This window comes from Natrix helvetica, assembly GCF_964273705.1.
Source record: "Natrix helvetica genome assembly, chromosome: 3".
NCBI classification, from domain to species: Eukaryota; Metazoa; Chordata; class Lepidosauria; order Squamata; family Natricidae; genus Natrix; species Natrix helvetica.
The window spans coordinates 154,488,938-154,506,960 of NC_138549.1; the positions used below are offsets into that span (position 1 = coordinate 154,488,938).

At 39.9% G+C, this 18,023-nt stretch overlaps 1 protein-coding gene across 2 annotated transcripts in view; it reads right to left on the reverse strand.

The window, feature by feature from the left end:
• Window positions 1-18,023, reverse strand: part of B4GALT5 (beta-1,4-galactosyltransferase 5) — a 42,449-nt gene that overhangs the window by 23,470 nt on the left and 956 nt on the right. Inside the window, exon 1 of one of the 2 annotated variants that reach the window (XM_081949655.1) lies at window positions 13,174-13,292. The exons of the other annotated variant lie outside the window; for it this stretch is intronic. The gene's annotated coding sequence lies outside the window, so the exon portion shown is untranslated. Of the gene's footprint in view, window positions 1-13,173; window positions 13,293-18,023 lie in introns of those variants that run through there. 2 annotated transcript variants of the gene reach the window in all.

The window sequence follows — 18,023 nt, forward strand, 5'->3', positions numbered from 1 at the left end:
ACACTGAAACATGATATTCATATGGCAGTAATTAGAGATATGCCATTTCTATTTAACTCAGTGCAACCTAGATGAAACCTGTATCAGAAAACACAAATTTCAGGTACTATGTCTGAACAATTTATGATGGTTTCTTCTGCTTCAGATACCTGCTGAAAGGCTGTTCTTCAAATAACAAGAAATTCAACACATTGGTCTAAAAACTATCAAGAACACTAAGTATCTGAGCATTATCAAAAACAACCCCCCCCCCTTTGCAAGACTAGTTTCTCTTTGTTGTTCACATTTTTATTGGTTTAAAAAAAAATTTCAAGGAAAAAGGGTTATAGGGTTATAAAACATTTTGACAGCTACATCGTGCGGGGGGAGAAGCCCCCCCAGGTCTTGCAACTTTTACAAACAATGATAGAAAAATATCAACATTTACCTAAGTATTAGCAGTTTAACACAAAATCATCAATATGTTTCAATCATTTGTTTTGTATCACTTCCATGATTGTAGCAACAATTGCAATAGTGTTCCAAATCACTTTTGTGATCTGAGTCTTCTAGCTGTTGCATCCTCTCCCCCATCCACTGGCTGAGCCTCAGCCCCTCCCTCCTTTGTTTCTTGTGTAACATCCCCCATTTCACCTAAAAGAGCACTGTGTTTTTTAGTGAAAGCCTCTGCTTCCACTGGTGTGTGAATTCTAATTCTGTTGCCCTCCCAAAAAATCAGCATGCCTTCTGGAAATAGCCATCTAAACCAGACCCCGTTATTATATAATTTTTTTTGCTAAGAAGGAATATTTCCCTCTCTGGATTGTCTCTAATCCCAACCGCCCCCTCCTCCAGCACACCAATCCTCTGTTCATTCCGTGTGGTTTGCTGGTTCGTCTCTCTGAGCTGCTCATTTAAGTCCTGCAGTTGTTTTTTGATTTCATCCTGTCCCTTTAAGATGTTTTGAAGCATCTGTTGAATAGACAGGTCTTTTGCACTCTCTTCAGAGGCTTTAGGTTATAGAAAAGATCCCATTTGTGACTGGTGTGCAGGGCTGGACGTGGAAGATGTTGGGGCCGACGAGGCCTTACCAGGTGGCAATTTCTTTGGACCCATCATGAGTCTCAGAGATAATTGTTATTCTGTACAAAGAGATGGCGTCTGTGGGAGAGCACAGCCGGCAGGGATCACCAAACAAGCAGGTCCAAAGGAGAAAAGTCCTCTAGCAGAAAAATTAAAACAGATAGGTGGGTCAAAATATTCCAAATCCAGGGGAGTAACGTGTTTGAAGAGGCTCCTGGAAGTCTCTGGGGTGGAAGTTAGTTGAAAGCCAAAAAGTTTTCCAAGGGAGGAGCCTCATTCATAAAGGCAAAGAAGAAAGAGGAAGTTGGCCATCTTGGCTCAGCCAGTATAGGTGATCAGGAAACAACAAAGTCAACGTTCCCGTAAGTAGTTTAAAAAAGAATCAGTTCAACCATCCTTTCTCTCGCAATTGTACCCCCCCCAAAAAAAAGATTTCCCCCCCATTATTTAAGGGAAGTGAAAGTGGTTTTCAAACTTTCTCTCTCCCCCTTGAAAGGGAGAGATTTTTCAAGCGCCGCTTTTCCGAGGCGGGGGGGTGGAATTTCCCCCCCCCTCCAATCTAAACTCCTCCAGAAGTTGAAACAAGCAAGGCAGGAAAACTGCGAAACAGTCAGGAGTGTAAAAATACTAAAAGACCTGGGGAGACCCCTCAGCTCACCGCTCTTCAGCTGCTTCGTTCCAATTGATTATTTCCTTCCAGGCTGCGTCCGGAGAAGCGCGCAGTGGCATTCCGCACGCTCCCTACACTCCCCAGCTCCTGGGGCAAAGCTGGAGACCCCCCCACGGCCGCCGCCGTTCCGGGGGGTCCCAGCAAGCTGCCCCTATGGCAGGGCGCTCCTCCAAGGCACCCTGTGCTCCCCCTAGACTTCAGGGGAGCCCACCGGAGCAGCGAGAAGGCAGACGCGAACGTCCGTCTCCTTCGGCTGCCGGAACTCGTTTCCACTAGTTTCTCTTTGTGATGCTCCTAATTTTTTTAAAAAAATCATTTGATTTTGTTACTCATTTTTTAAGAACAGCAGAATGCAATCAATTCTCAGAAACATTTTTGTGACCTACTGACTCCATAATATCACCAAATGAAATCTGCAAGATTTCAGCAAATGTGGCAAATCTGCACCTGGTCTTTCGGCAGCCTGTCTGTTTTCAGTAAACAAAAATCTCTGAATAGGTACTAACACAGCTTTCTGTGTAATAATCTGTCATATCTAATAATATATAATTTTCAATATTTTGAAATGATTCTAGGTCAAGTTGGAAGTCTTTCTAACATTAAGGAACCTGTAACAGCAACCTGTAACAGTTCCTTTATAAATACAGATATAAACCTTCAGCCATATACAAATACTTACTGTAAGTCCATCTGTTCTAAAACCCTAAATATAGAGACAACAAATACCCAACAATAAGGAAATTTTTTGACCAAATAATCCTAATCTGCCTGGATGCTCTTCTGATAACAGGCAAAACACAATGGCCACTTATTTTGGATTACTACTATTCAGAGAGGTATTTGGGGCATCTCAAATCCATATGCAGTTAATGGATTATTTATTCTTAAAAGGCAAACATCCACTGTCATAAACAGCTTACACAGTTCTTCTCAGCTTCAAAAGCATTTTACCTAGAAGCCATTTAAGAAATGGAAATTTCTTGCACACAAAATAGAGTGAAGTTCTTGTTTATACAATTATGTTTATAGTTGGAGAGAAAAACTAAAAGTTACTGCTTTGAAGGCTAGCATGGCAAATTGGAGGAAGAGCTTATGGGGAAAAGGTAAACACTAACTTCTACCACACTTCCGTAAAGAATGAACATACACAAGGAAAGCTTCCTTGGTTTTGAATATCTAATTATTTTCCAGAATGTATTAAGGAAAGTCAGGCTGCTGCTGTTTAAATATTTATTGTATGTATTTGATTATTAAATTCGTAACAACTGTGGAAGTTCCAAATTCAGAAACCCTATTCACAAATAATGAAGCAAAACTTCAAGTTGTAGCTCCATACGAGAAGGAAAGTAATTACTCATACAGAGCTTAGCAAAAGTATAAAAAGAATTTTCAGGATGATGGAACAACTGAGCAGCACTAATTCAAGATTTTTTTTAAAAAAAGGAGTGACTCCAGATATACCGTATACAATCACTTATATTTTCTTTTACATCTTACATACTTTGAATGCAGTCATCTTGGAGTTTGCTTTTAAAGAGGAAGCCATAATGACCTGAGAAGACTTTGGCTGAAAAAAATCTCACTTACTATCAATACCTCTTTAAAAGGAAGCCATAATGACCTGAGAAGACTTTGGCTGAAAAAAATCTCACTTACTATCAATACCAGGAGGGGTGTGGACTCTGGAGGGTGAGAGCTGGAGGGAGACTTTCAGTCACTGGGACTGTGGAGGTTCCTAACTAGTCCAATGAGGGCTGGTTGGCTGAAGGGCTGTGACAGGGTGTATGTTAAATGGGGTCTTTGGTTAACCAGAGGCACTGAGTCCTTTGTATAAGTGCCTCTAGACTTGTGGGGAGATTGTGCAAGATGGGTGAATGGGCATGGGTCAAATTGGGCATGGGAGAGACAAATCTCTAAAGCTGTGGGGATATTTGCGCTAAAACACAGACCTTGTTTGTTAAATTGGACTCTATGGATCTGCTGCGACTGCCTGGGCTTGGGGTGTGTGAGTGGACCTATCTCCTGGCTGCATTGTTACCTTTCTTAGCTGCTATGTATTTAATTTCTGTCATTGTTCTCAGTTTTACTTTTAGCATCATTCACCAGCTGAGATGAATGCCTATAAAAATTGATTAAATAAATTTCAAAAACTATTATGTCCACTTGCCTTCAGAATGCCTACATTTCAGAGGAGCTTTCAGATGGTTATGTATATTTCTAGCATGATACAGAAACTGCTGAATGATCACCCCCCATTTAAAAATTGTCTACTCTGATAGATGTAACAGCTTGCAATGTTTTCTTTTTAAAGCAGGCAATTAGTATATGTGAATGTTTACAATCACACAAAACATGCCTTCATATCAAACCTGTCTCACAATAAACAGAAATGTTGAACACTGAATTAGATGGGCCACTAATTTCATGTCATTTTTAATGATGTTTTGTCTATCACCAACATTATTTCTTTCCCATGGTATTCTTTGTTAGAAGTCATCCCATCATATAGTAAATACTTGTAAGCTATTTTTTTGTTTTTTGAATAATGAGATCTGTAGATTTTTTTTCAAGCTAGACAGTAAACTCATTTCTGGATTATATGTGCAGCACAATCCACTTATACTAAGTCCACTGATCTCTAGTTGGTGAAATTAAATCCATTAAATCCATCTGTATGTTTAAAAAATCATATAATTAGTATTTCTGTTTAAAACCATACATGTGAACCATTACTTATTTCAGATTTTCAAACTAATGGTTGCTATAAATGGCTAGAACAATGCTAAAACGTGAACAAAAGATGTCAACTACCAGAAAAAATCTGCAACATTCTTACCTATTTCAGTAATGGTTGAATAGATATTTGAGAAAAAAAGTACAGAGCAGCAGACTCTTGCGTTAATGATGTCAGAGAAGAGGGGAAAAAATCACCTTCACTATTTCATTCTACCAATCATTTGGTGGATGAAAAGTTTTTGCATTAATGGAATTACGGCACTAGTTTCCACCCTATTATCAGATGCTTGACTTCTATGTTGGCTGAATTATTCAGCTAGCTATTTGATGTAATAAAAAACTGCTAAAAAGATAAGCTGGTAATGCTATCCAGGTAATATTTTGAATACCCTGAAACAGAGGGTACATGGAATGTTTTTTGAACTGACAAAACACAGGTTCTCTGCTTCTCCAAAAATGTTTAATTATAAAAGCGGTTTGCTAACCAATAATGGAAATCAGCACAAAAAGCAGAAAGATGCTAAAATGTTTTTATTATTCGCTTAGCAATACCACGGGCATTTAATAATGCAGATAAAAGGCAAAACCTAACATCGATTTTGAATTGGAGTGAAATGTGGTTTTGGCTTTACATTTATTCATTTATTAGGTTTTGAGGCAGCCCAACTGTAAAATAAAAACTCTTGGTGGCTTACAATAGTTAAAGGAATACATAAAAGGAACATGACTTTCTGTACAAAACTACATTAATAACCCCCCGCACCAATAACTGCCAGGGGTTCCTTAAAATCCTTACCCCAGATCTGAGAACAAAGCTAAGACTTCAAGAACATTTGAAGGCAATCCTGGTATCAAGACTACGCATCAGGCAGCCCGCTTGGACCTGGCCAATCAGATCAACTCTAAGTGATTTAGTCTTCCAGCTAACTTGAGTATATTTTCCCTTAATAATTTTTTTAGAATTTACAAATATAAAAATACGTTAATAAATATAAAGTTATTTACCCATGTACTAGCACTGTATTAGGGACGTGGTGGTTCAGTGGCTAAGACGCTGAGCTTGTTGATCAGAAGGTTGGCAGTTCAGTGGTTCAGGTAAGACAATGGTCATTTTACACACACACAGTTATGTGTAGTTTGGACATGGAAACAGCAATATTTAAATTATTTAATATAGAAGTTTGATATTCCCCCTTACATTTTAGATTTTAAATGAAAATTACAAAGACAGTAATTTTATTTGTAAGCAATAATAATATCTAGTCATTTTCTGTTATCATTAAATAATCTCTTCTTTGCCAATTAACAGCATCTAAACCCCCCTACTTCTGCATTCCAGTACCTATTCATAGTCTCACCTCTGTAAGATTTCAAAATGATATCCCCCACAGATTGAGTGTAAACAGTTGCTAGTGTTTGGGTAAAGGACTTTGTGGTGGGTTTTTTGCTATAATGCTCTTCCTATGTGGGAACAATATTTTATAACCAAGCAAAGCCATTCCCTCATCCCAAGTCTTTCTTTAAAAACTTGAAATATTAAACTTTATTATGATATATTGCACAAATATAATCAAAAGATTTCTAAAGACACACTCTACAGATAGAATTAAAGATAGATACTATGGTGGTAAGGGGAAATAAGAATTTTGAGGGGATCTAAACTTATATGGGATCTAAACAGGAATTTTCCTACTGCTCTGCTTGAGGGTTTCACTGCTTTCTGTAATTTTAGAGGTTGCCATTAGAATTATATTCTCTGATTCAGCAACCAGAGAGGCTGGGAAGGTAGGACCATACACTAGTAATGTAAACTTTGGCAGCCAGCCAATGAGCTTGGAAAACACTGAAAAATAGAGCTTTGGACAGAGAAGGCAGGCAGGCCTTTGCTTAGGTAGGTTTTCATCCTTTTTTATATAATTGCAATTTCAGATTTAGGTAGCACTTTACTTTTTTGTTTGATGCATTAAAAGTGTGAGATACGGAAGAAACAACTGTATACATTAAATTTCTAAAAATGATTATTTCTCCTAACATTCTGTATGTGACTGGCTTTGGACTTTTCTTCTTACAGGTATTTATCCTTATATCCTTTTTAATGATTTAATCTTCAACTATGACTTGAAATAGGATAATTTTATTACCTTGACAATTAAAACGACTTCCACTTCACTTTTATCCAAGTCACATTTTCTTGTTCATGAAATGCAGGCAAGATACCATATTCACAGCATGAACAGGTTTATTCATATTCCCATTATGAACAGAATGTGGCTTTAGGTGGGTATTTGGCATTTTATATTGTTTTTGGGTTCCCTGCTAACAACATTAAATTGCAAATATCACCACCCCACAAAAAAACCTTTGACACAATGCAGAAAAATAACCTTGGAAAGTTAGGAAAGTTCAAAGACTCATTGAAATGATACATCAATAAACAGATAGTTCATTTTTACAAATCATAATTAGAACTGGTTCCATCTGGTGCACTAGTTGTACCCTTTCCTAGTACACAATGATCTCTAGCATAAGCTTAACTAAATCATCAGGAATAGGCTAAATGAAGAAACAAGAGTTTCAACCAGTGGTGGGTTTCAAAATTTCTCCCTACTGGTTCGGTGGGCATGGCTTCAGGGGCGTGGCTTGGGGGGGTTATGACCGATTGGGCATGGCCAACTCAACGTCACTCACAGCAAGGTGGGGTGGCACAACCCCACCAAGGCACACCCACCCAAATCATGCCCACAGAAAAGTTCAGCCAAAACTTCTAGCTTTCAACCTGGCTGCCTCCCGGGTCCTTCTCATGACATGAGTCAGAGAAGCAAAGCAGCAGCCAGGTTGAATGCTTTGGCAGAAAGAAGACAAATTTTTCTACCTCCCTTCACAGAGGAACTGGTTGAAGGCAGCCTCTGCAGCTGCCTGCCCCTTTATGGTCCCCACACCCACCCACATCGAATTACCTTAAAGACTAAGGCTGGCGGCTGCCTTCAGAGCAGTTCTGCTGTGACGCCATCCCTCTGGCGCAACAGGCTTTTCTCCTAGTGGGTCTGGCAGACAGCCGCGGGCAGCACCGGCAGACAATGGGGTGCACATGTGCGGCCACTGCAAAGAACAGGATGGCGCCAATGGTCACAGAACAAGTCCCATGACTGTGATTGCCATGTTCGTACCGGCCACACATGCGTACCCCTTTGCCTGCCGGTGCTGCTCACCCAAATTTCACCATATCCCTTACCCAGGCATCCATGGTTATCTCCTCCTATCGGTCAGCAAAGAACGCCAATCAGCCCCCGATGGGGATGGCACCACCTCTTTTTCCACAGCCAGTTCAGAAAATAGAGGGTCAGTTTGTTCTCCCGGCCCAGATGAGGATTCCTGTCTAAGCTTGGAAGTTCCCATATTGGCCACTTTCCTGGCCTTAAAGAGAAGGGAACGGAACAAGGCTGGTTTGAAGAGGCCCACAAAGGCAAGCTGGTCAGGGGCCAAACCCTCGTCCTCAGACAAGTCAGAATCCCTGTGGGGTTCCTCTTCCTCCCCAAATAGGAGGCCTGACTGGGGGAAATGGAAGGAAGTTGATCCTGAGGTGGCCTGGTCTCCCGAGAGCGTCATGGCCCTCTCTGATCCCTGGACTTATGTCTCTCAGATGACCCAGGGTTTGCCTTATGCTGAAGCCCAGCCTCTATTCCCTTCCTGATAGCCTGGGAAATGATGGCTGCCATACCTGGAGGTGGATTGACTGTGGATGGTTGCAGCTGTCTGGAACCTGAGACTGCATATAAGCACAAGGCTCCTGGGGAAGGGCTTCTGTACCCCATGGAAACATCCCTATTTGGGGGAATGTCAGAGAAGACCCCGGGCTCCTCTGGGGGAATCACATGGGGCCGGGGAGGGAATTTCCTCCTCACTGTCGGGAGATAGATCAACACACTGTGGGCTTAGGTAGCATTCTTGAGCCTCCACAAACGGATGAGGGCTGCCCTGCTCCAATGACGCTGGCTCCAAGGCCTGACTGGCTACCTCCCTCTGGGGCCTTTCAAACTCCCTGTCCAGGGCCTTGTGAAGTCGGGTTTCCACCTGTTGGGTGGCTTTGGAGGTCTTTGGAGCACACCCCTTAAGATCGGGTTCAAAGTCCTCTGTATCGGGTATGCTTGAGCACATACCTCGATCCCGAGGACCCTGCAGATGGCCTACTCTGCGGGGAAGAACTGCAAGGGTTTCAGTCACCAAGGCTGAGTCCCCTGGTGCGGAGGGTGCCACTGCGAGTTGCCATGGGTGGCAGAAGGCCCCCCCCCTGGAGCCCGGTGACCTAATTGGTGGCTCAGCAGAAGGTGGGCGAGATAAGGTCTTCATTGGTGCTCACCTGTCTTCCTTTATAGCGTGGCACAAAAACACTGATTCAAAATGGCGGCCACCACTTTTCGCGCCTCTTTAAAATGGCACGATAGCCTTGCTGCCTAGAAAATGGTGTCGCAATGCGAAGCAGGCATGGGTTTTTTGCCTCCCAGCAAAAGAGGAGATGCCTCCTTTCGCTGGAATAAAAGGCTGCTCTTTGAGATATCAAAATATAGAGCAGCCTGCTAATGCTGAAAAGGTTTAAATTATTTTTCTACAATTAACCTAGAGGATAGGCAATTAACACGTGGCGTCCTAGGAAAGACTGAGTCTAAAAGCTGGGAGGAGCTACCAGAAGAGGCATGACATCACAGATTATAGACTCAGTCCGATTGAATGTTGGATGGAGTTAATCCATTCCTGGATGCTATCTCCACCAACTATGGAGAATGAAAGGAGCAGATGAAATCAAAGAACAATAATGTTGTTTATGTATTTCAACAGCCATTTTTTTCCATAAAATATATATTTTTCAAAGGTACTTGGAAAAATGTGCATGATAGCCAGGGCAAATTCTGAAAATTTAATCTTTCCAAAACGTATGAACATTCCTGTCAAAATAGTCAAGTGACACGGGATCATTTTTCTATACTTTTACTCATGTTAATTTTCATTCAGAACAAATTCAGAAACATTATTTTGCAACTTTGTCTAGATGAACTTCAAGTTACAATACAGATTGCCAGTATTATTATTTTTGTCTATTGCTAAGTAAGTATGTTATTCTTAAAGCTGATGAATTATGGCTTCTTTTTTCTAGAGGTGTCCCATTGGGAATTTTGCCTAAAAAAAGGCCTTTAATTGCTATGGGGAGTATGCTAATAAAAATGTTCACATCTACATTTCTCCAGAGATACATTGACTGAGAAAGTATGTATGAATAGAGAACTACGGAGTAGCTTTTATCAAACAGCAACAATAAAATCTTTGATGAATTATTGATAAGATGGTGAAACTGTTATCCAATACTAAATGTGTTGTTTGCATTCCCAAGCAGAACTTCATCTTGCAAAGCTTTCTGCCCATAAACTAGTTAATATCTCTCTCTTGCAAACAAGTAGTCACAAATTAACAGCTAATATGTTTGCATGAGTTTGAAGATGACCTATGCAGTCTGATTCTTTCTGGTTTGATTCTTGGTTTAATCTGAAACTAGATTACATAATCATTTTTCTAAATTAGATAACTCTAGTTTTCTTATTTAGAAAAACAGGCTGGTGTCTCTAACCAAGAGACAATAGCTGCAAATTAAATCAGCATTTGCTCCGAGTACGCAATATATTTGGTAAAAAAAACCCAACCCCTAATATCCAAATCGTATTGGAAAAAATGAGAGTTATTACCCTGGTATGTTTGTTAGTGTCTACCACAGTGAAAACATGGCAAAAAACTCTTTATTTCCAGTTATTTATTTGTGGTCATAGGTGAAAAAGAAGGTACATTTTGATAAATTTATCATCACTTTTAACAGTAAATAACTGAGAAAGACAAGAACATTCATACAAACTGACTTTCATCACCTCGTTAGTAAAAAAATTCCCAAGAACCATATGGTTAAAAAAATCACTAGTTCAATTTTAAATATGCTATGGCAAATTACGTAAAACTCAGCTTTTGTATCTCTGATAAATTACACACTGAATTCCCAGAAGTTTCATTCAGCTCTATTTTGCACTGTTCTATTTTGTTTGCAAAAAGTAGCTTTGCATGAAATGATATTTGTCAGGTGCTGTGGCAAAACTGTAACTCGGGCAATTTTATTTGTCAGTTAATATGATGTCATGATTGTATTCAAGCAATTATTTATACATATACATCAGACTTGGTTGCCTGAATCTGCACCACATTCCCAAATGTTTATTCTTGCTCAATCTTATAAGTAGGTTTCTTTGACCGACTTTTAAAGTTCAAAATCAAAGTGGCTGAAAAAAGAAGGAAAAGTGAAATCTTCACACATAGATATTTTAAAATCCTTTGTTAGATCTCCATTAGAAAAAATGTTCTCCTTTATTTTTATAGCAATTAATTCAGCTTTTAAATTTACCAATCACTAACAAATTTTGATCAATTTAAATAAACACTATTGCTTTTAGTACATATAGAGAAATATATACTAATTTTTATGATGTATGCATACATTTTTATTTAAATGCAGCTTTCAAATAAAATATATTTACTTTTTCATACAACTTGATCCAAACATCTTTCCCCTTTTTTGCTCAGTTAAAAACTGGAGTGTGCTTCTCAAGCTCATACATTTCTATTCTCTTACTCTTAGCAGTAAACTTTTAAACTTCATAGAATGGAAATGGCTTCCAGTAATATTTTAAATTTCTGATTTAAGGAGTCATAAATGTAACATTAATGTGAACCTATAAGAAATAAACTTTGTTCATGCAGATATGAATTCTTATTTCAATTAAAATATAAAACACACTCAAATCCCCAAAAACCCAAATAGTTTAGATCAGGGGTGTCAAACTCATGGCCTGTGGGCTGGATGTGTCATGTGCTGGCCCCACTCCCCACCGGTTTAATAAAGGGAGAGGAAAGTCCTGATATGTCATGTGATGCCGCTATGACAATACAAGTTTGACACCACTGATTTACAGCCTTTCAATTTGCAATTTAAATTCCTTAACTGTCTTTACCTGAAAGATTCCAAATACCATCCACTAGAGTCAACACGATCCAAGGCAAAAAGCCACTAACCGTATATAATATATTCTGAGAATTTGCTCTAGCACAGCCTTTTCATCATTCCAACTGTTTATAGCCTAAACAAAATATTGGAAAGTAAACTTTTGAAAAACGCCCTTGACTTATAAATTTAGATTATTAAAATTGCCTAAAGCATGGGAAATAGATTATCCTTAAATTATAAATCATAATATTGGTAATCCTTGCTTAACGACTGTCATTTTACAATCATCTGAAGTTATGTTTACATAACTTTGTAAATTGCTGTCTCCACTGAGTCAGGAAAAGTATGTATGTAACTGGCTTGCCTGGAGATTTTATTTAGATTGTTTTTTGACATGTATATATCTAAAGTAATTACAAGAAGCAAAGATGATGGGTTTTGTATCCCATTCATAGACGGAAGCATTCTATATAAAGCTAGATTTAAACAATAGGTCAGTGCTTAAAAATAGACATCTTGTTGATTCTCAAAGTATTTTTCTATGGCAATATATCCAAGTTTGATTTCATGTAACGAAACATTAGGAATAAAAAGAATCACTGGTATGAACTAAATATAAACAAAAGGTTCTGCAGATTATATAAAATGTTTTTAAAATATCCAAAGATTAACTTCTAAAACAATAAAAAATAAAATAAAAATTCAAGAGAAATAGTGAAATTGTTTAAAAATTTGAAAACAAATATATTTCTATTTCTATAAAGTGATTAGTGAGCATATCACACTTATTAATGTCCTCTATAAAGTATTCATGCTATACTAAAGACTAAGAGTCAATAAGTGCAAAAGAGAATTAACATAGCAAAGCAGATCTACAAGTGTTAATAATAATACTAAAAAGTGCCACAGGTCTTGGAATTTCTCCAGGCGGGCCTGGACATGGGGTTGGCTCCCAACACGATCAGGAGGCAGGTTTCAGCCATTTCATCAATTCTCCTGTGTGGCAGGAACCAGAGCTTGACTCACCACCCCATGGTCAAGCAATTCCTTAAGGGGGCTTCCAATCTCAAACCGCCCACGGTACACAGGTACCCATCCTGGGATTTACACAGGGTACTGGATGCTCTGACAGGCGCTCCGTTTGAGCCTTTAAGCCCTGTTTCCCTTAAGTTCCTGACCCTTAAGGTGGCCTTCCTGGTGGCTATCACCTCCGTCAGAAGGATATCCGAACTGCAAGCGCTGTCCACCAGGGAGGATCTCTGCGTCTTCCACCAGGACAGAGTGGTGTTGCGGTAGGATCCGTCCTTCATCCCCAAGGTGTGCACCTGCTTTCATCGAGCACAGGAACTGATCTTGCCCAACTTCTGTCCAGACCCTTCGCGGTTTGAGATTGGAAGCCCCCTTAAGGAATTGCTTGACCATTGAGGGTCCGGGTGCTCCAGAGACCCTTGGCTATCTTCTCCTGGGGAATTCTCCAGGGCCTTCCACTGACAGATACTGGAGATCTGCAAACCACAGCCTGCGGGGCCAGTGAAGGGCCAGCATAACCACTTCCGCCCCCTCCTGCAGGATCTTCCGTATGACCTTGGGGATCAGGGGTAAAGGCGAGAAGGCATACAGTAGACCCCTGGGCCAGGGGCACCGGAGAGCGTCCGCCCCCCGTGTCCAGTACCTGGAGAAGAACCTCGGGAGCTGGGCGTTGAGGGGAGTGGCGAAGAGGTCGACCTCCGGGCATCCGAAGCGCTCCACCTCTTCGAACCTCGCCGGCTGCAGCCTCCACACTGCGTTGTCCGCTTCGGCCCGGCTGAGCCAGTCGGCTCTGGTGTTGTCCAGGTCAAGGAAGGCCTTGGGCGTAGGTATCATGTCTGCCTCGATGGTCTGCTCATCAAAGATGTTCTCCGCTGAGAAGCCCTGGCGCGGAGGTGGAACCTCTGTAGCTTTGTTGGGGGAAGGAATCCTGGAGCTTGCCCTTCTGTGCCCATGCCTGGGGTGCTCTTGTGGCCACTTGCCTTCTTGCAGAGCCTTTCCAAGGTCTGATGCCTTCGCCTCTCGTACTTGGAGGCAGGCTTGGGAGGTTTCTGCCCCCCCCTTCCCTTGGATCTGCCCTGGGGGAGAGGTGCTTCTGTTTGGATTTAGCCTTTCCTCCCTCCCTCCTATGGGCAGTCTCTGGGAAGGTTACTGACCTGGTTGCCTGGTCTTCTGCCCCTCCGGTGGGGCTGCTGGCTGGATTTGCAGCTGCTGGACTTCCTCGGAGCTGCCGGGCGCCATCTTGGACCTTGTGGGTTCTCCCAGCTTCAAAATGACGCCGCGCAGCTTAAAGGAAAGGGCACAATTTTTAAAATGCTCACCTAGCCGCTGTGGCTCTCCAGAGCTGCTGCGCGCCCTTGCCGCTTGATTCCGAGCCTCCTGCCTCTGCCCGGTGCCGCTGTGGCCAGGGATCTCCTCTTCGGCTCCTCTGCGCTCTTCTGGCCACGTCGAGGGAGCGTGGGTGCTCCGCGGCGCTTGGGAAAGCCGCGGTTCGCTGCTCAACCCGAGGGGAACGGGGAAGCGCTGCTGCGTTTGCGAACCTCCACGGCAGGGCTTGCCTCCAGGAGGCTTGTGCCCTCTTTCCCTGCTTGCCCGGCAACAGTCCTCACTAAGTGACTCCGGTCTCACTCAGTGGCCAGGGCAGCGTGCTGCCCCTGAGGGGCTTGTGGCAGTCCTTGATGGGATCAGAGGCTATAACGCGGCACTGGGAGGCAAAATTCGCGGATCCAAACCTTTTCCTTGCTTTGCTTTGAATTTTTTTTTCCTGGAGAATCAGAATGGTCAAGCGTCCAGTGAGTCGACTGAGTCGATAACTGGGTAGCACCCAGTGACCAGTGGGCGTTCCCAAAGAGCTTGTCTGACTCAGTCCAATCAGTGAGAGGACAAGGTTAACCCAATCTGGATACTCCTCCCCCTCACTATGGAGAACAACCAAGTCAAGTATAGACACAATCAATATACTAAGTCTAGCTATACAAATATACTCTTTGCAATACCACTATGTATACATCCAGAAGTAATTTAATAACAAGCAATGGTCGCAAGATGCACACCTGATTATTTAAGCAAAATATATATATATCCTTCCTACACAGACTTAATCATAATATCTAAGTAAATTGAAACCAGGAAACATTGTCAGGCTGTTCATTTGAGATTAAATAAAGAATGCCTTAAGATAGTGATGGTACATCACTTCAAAGTTTTGGATGAGAATATTGTTATTTAGTACATATGGTACATTATATCATGGATTAGATTTCTCAAACATGAAGTCCTCCAAATGTGTTAAACCAGGGGTCTTCAACCTTCCCGGCTTTATGATCCAGCAGAGTGGAGGAGGGAGATGGGATGGCTCCACACATGCAGTGGCTGCCTGCACTCATGTGCACTTCATTTACATAAGTGGCAGGTACCCCCCCCCCCCCACACACACAAATGGAGCTTCCCGTGGTGCAACACATCTTGAGTTTTTCAAATTGAGGGAATTTGTTATAAACAAGCACTGAAGCATAGCATAGTCTTCCAATGCTACCTTTTGGACACAAGATAGAACTAGGATATACTGTCCTCTAATCACCTGCAAAAACTTCTTAGAATAGAGAACCAACAATCCTATATCATCCATCTGGGTAATCAGAATAGGTTCAGTTTCATATCAATAACCCATATTCCAGACAACCATCAGATTACCATGGCTCAGATATAAGGAATCATAAAAATATTTCTAGGATTATAACCTTATTCCCTAATGTTCCCCTGTGTTAAAGTAATAACATAAAAAGGACAAGAATTTCAACCAGCAACAGATCTTGTTGATAGTCCTGCCTTTTCATGGTTAATTGCCTTTGGAATATATTCCTTTTCACTGGTCTTCTAAATCACTTTAGCAGTGTTGTTAAAGCTTTTAGGGATGAGGTGTGTGTGTGTGTGTGTGTGTGTGTGTGTGGTGTGTGTGTGTGAGAGAGAGAGAATTAAATGATGCCCAAAGATCAAAAATGAATGTAATAGTTAAGTAAAAGAAGGGAGACTAACAAAAATAAATAAATAAACTAAAGTATTAACTAAATGTATCACAAGCTCTCCAGACAGCAATAAATTATTCAGTAGGTATTTCCAGTATTAAGTTTACAGAGGCAGCAAAACATCTAAAAGTCTCCTACATAGGACAAAAGGAAGTTTAAGAAATAATTATGTAAAGGTTCTGTTGAGAAAAAATTGTTATAGTACAAATAAGCTTTGCTTTGCAAGTCCAAGGACACTTTTATCTCTAGAGCAGCTCTTATATAACAAAGTCATAAAAAATTGCATTCAGAGGCCACTGTAATTCAATGAATATGCCTTTCCTCCAGGATGAAATGTATAAGCAAACTGAGAATCAACATAGATATGGGAGGTGCCTCTCTGTGAAATATGTTTGTTCTATGGCAGTTATGCATTTGCTTATGAATTCTTTATTATTAATTCATTCTGTTTTTAACTATTTTAGGACTTATTTTTCATCACAAAGGAAAGCTCTAAGTCTTAACAAAATAAGTAATTCTACATAGTTAACACAGATATCAAGTATCATATTTATTATGTAGTCAATGCAGGTTGAAAATAAAAAAATAAAAAATAGCATTCAAGCTTATTAAACTTTCTGCAAAGTTTTGTTGGATATTGTGTCCCACAGAATACAAGATAGACGGGTTATACACCATTGTCTTGAGCAACAGTTGTTTTTGTGTAACACTACTGTTCACCAAAAGTAATCAATTAAGCAAATATTATCAATATCCAGACTGTCTTTTGTGACAATGAAAAAATCCACACCAGAGACTTGACTTTAAATGGTTAGATCTGATGCTCTATTCTAAAATACCAATAAAAATTAAATTAAATTTAAATGTTGCATCATATAAATAATATTCATACTACCAGGAAAATTGTTATTTAGAAACTTTTTCCTGATGTAAAAGCAATTTATCAGTTACTCATTCCTCACTCAATATGACTTAAAGGGATGCATAGGACATCTACAGGGCACACACACTAGGAAAGCAACTTTATAGTACTGACACATGTAGATAGACAGCTACTAGCATTTAACTGGATCAAGACCAAATTTAATCTGCAAGTGTTTGCAAAGGAACACTATACTTCCAAGCCATTCTTGTTGCCTACTATTCATCTCTAGGAAATTGTTATTTTGGCATTGTCATTTAGAGTAAAATGTGACCAATTTAAGATTGAATTCTGTAATTTTAAGCCACATAAAAATATGCATGAACACCAGAGAGCAATGAGAAACTTCTCAAAATCTATCTCACAAAGAAATAAGCAGCCCCAAAAGCATGATCTGTTAAAGAAACTGTAAATCATTTTAGCATGAACTAAAGATATTTGCAAGAAATATCTGAAGATTAGCAGAACACCTCTATTAACCAAAAGCTAACAATTGACTATTGGCAGAATACTGACACTTGATAATATGAGCAAAAGGAGAAAGAAGGGAGAAAATAGCAGTCAACATTACTGTTTTTAAATCACTTTAACAATCATCACTTGACCAAACTCTGATCACAATCTGTAGTCAATGTAAAGGCTTGTATACCTCCTGTGTTTTTTATACTGTCTACCTACTACCGTAATATGAGCTAAAAAATATATCAAGCAAATATTTCCATGATGCTTTTTTGTAAAAGAAAAAAAAGGGGGGGAATACAAACATCCTTTTTAAATTCACCTTCCCAATTCAACCCTGAATCTTATCCCACCTTCCATTTTGTATGTAGAATTTAGGGGAATAAACAGCTGAATTAATCAAGGTCAAAGATAAAAAGAGCAGGGGCAAAATGAAATAAGCCAGAGAATAACAATGTAAAAAGAATACAGTAGTAAGGAGAGAAGGGAGAAGAAAAAACCCGTTTCTGCTGATGTCAGGGAAATGTTTGATACTGATCTGGCTGGGTAACTTTAGCCCAGTCACTCTATCTCAGCCCAACCCACCTCACAGGGTTGTCGTGGGGGAAATAGGGGTTAAGAGTATTAGGTATATTCACCACCATATATAAAAGGAGGAGATACTATCTTAAAGGACAAAGTGGCCCCCACCCCACAAAATATACTAAAAGAAAAAAAACTCAATGTGCTCAAACGATTTTTTTTTAAATCGACACGACTATATTATGGACTACAGACATATATACATATATATATATATATATATATATATATATATATATATATATATATATATATATATATATATATATATATATATATATATATATATATATATATATATATATATATATATATATATATATATATATATATATATATATATATATATATATATATACACATACATACATAATGTCCAAATAACAGGAAAAGCGCTTCAGGGACCAAAGTATATTCCTTTTTTGCAGCCTTATGAGAACTCTCGTTTTTTGAGGCTCAGAACCAGGAATTCTTGTGGGCTGCAGCCTCCAAGAGTCCATGTCGCCA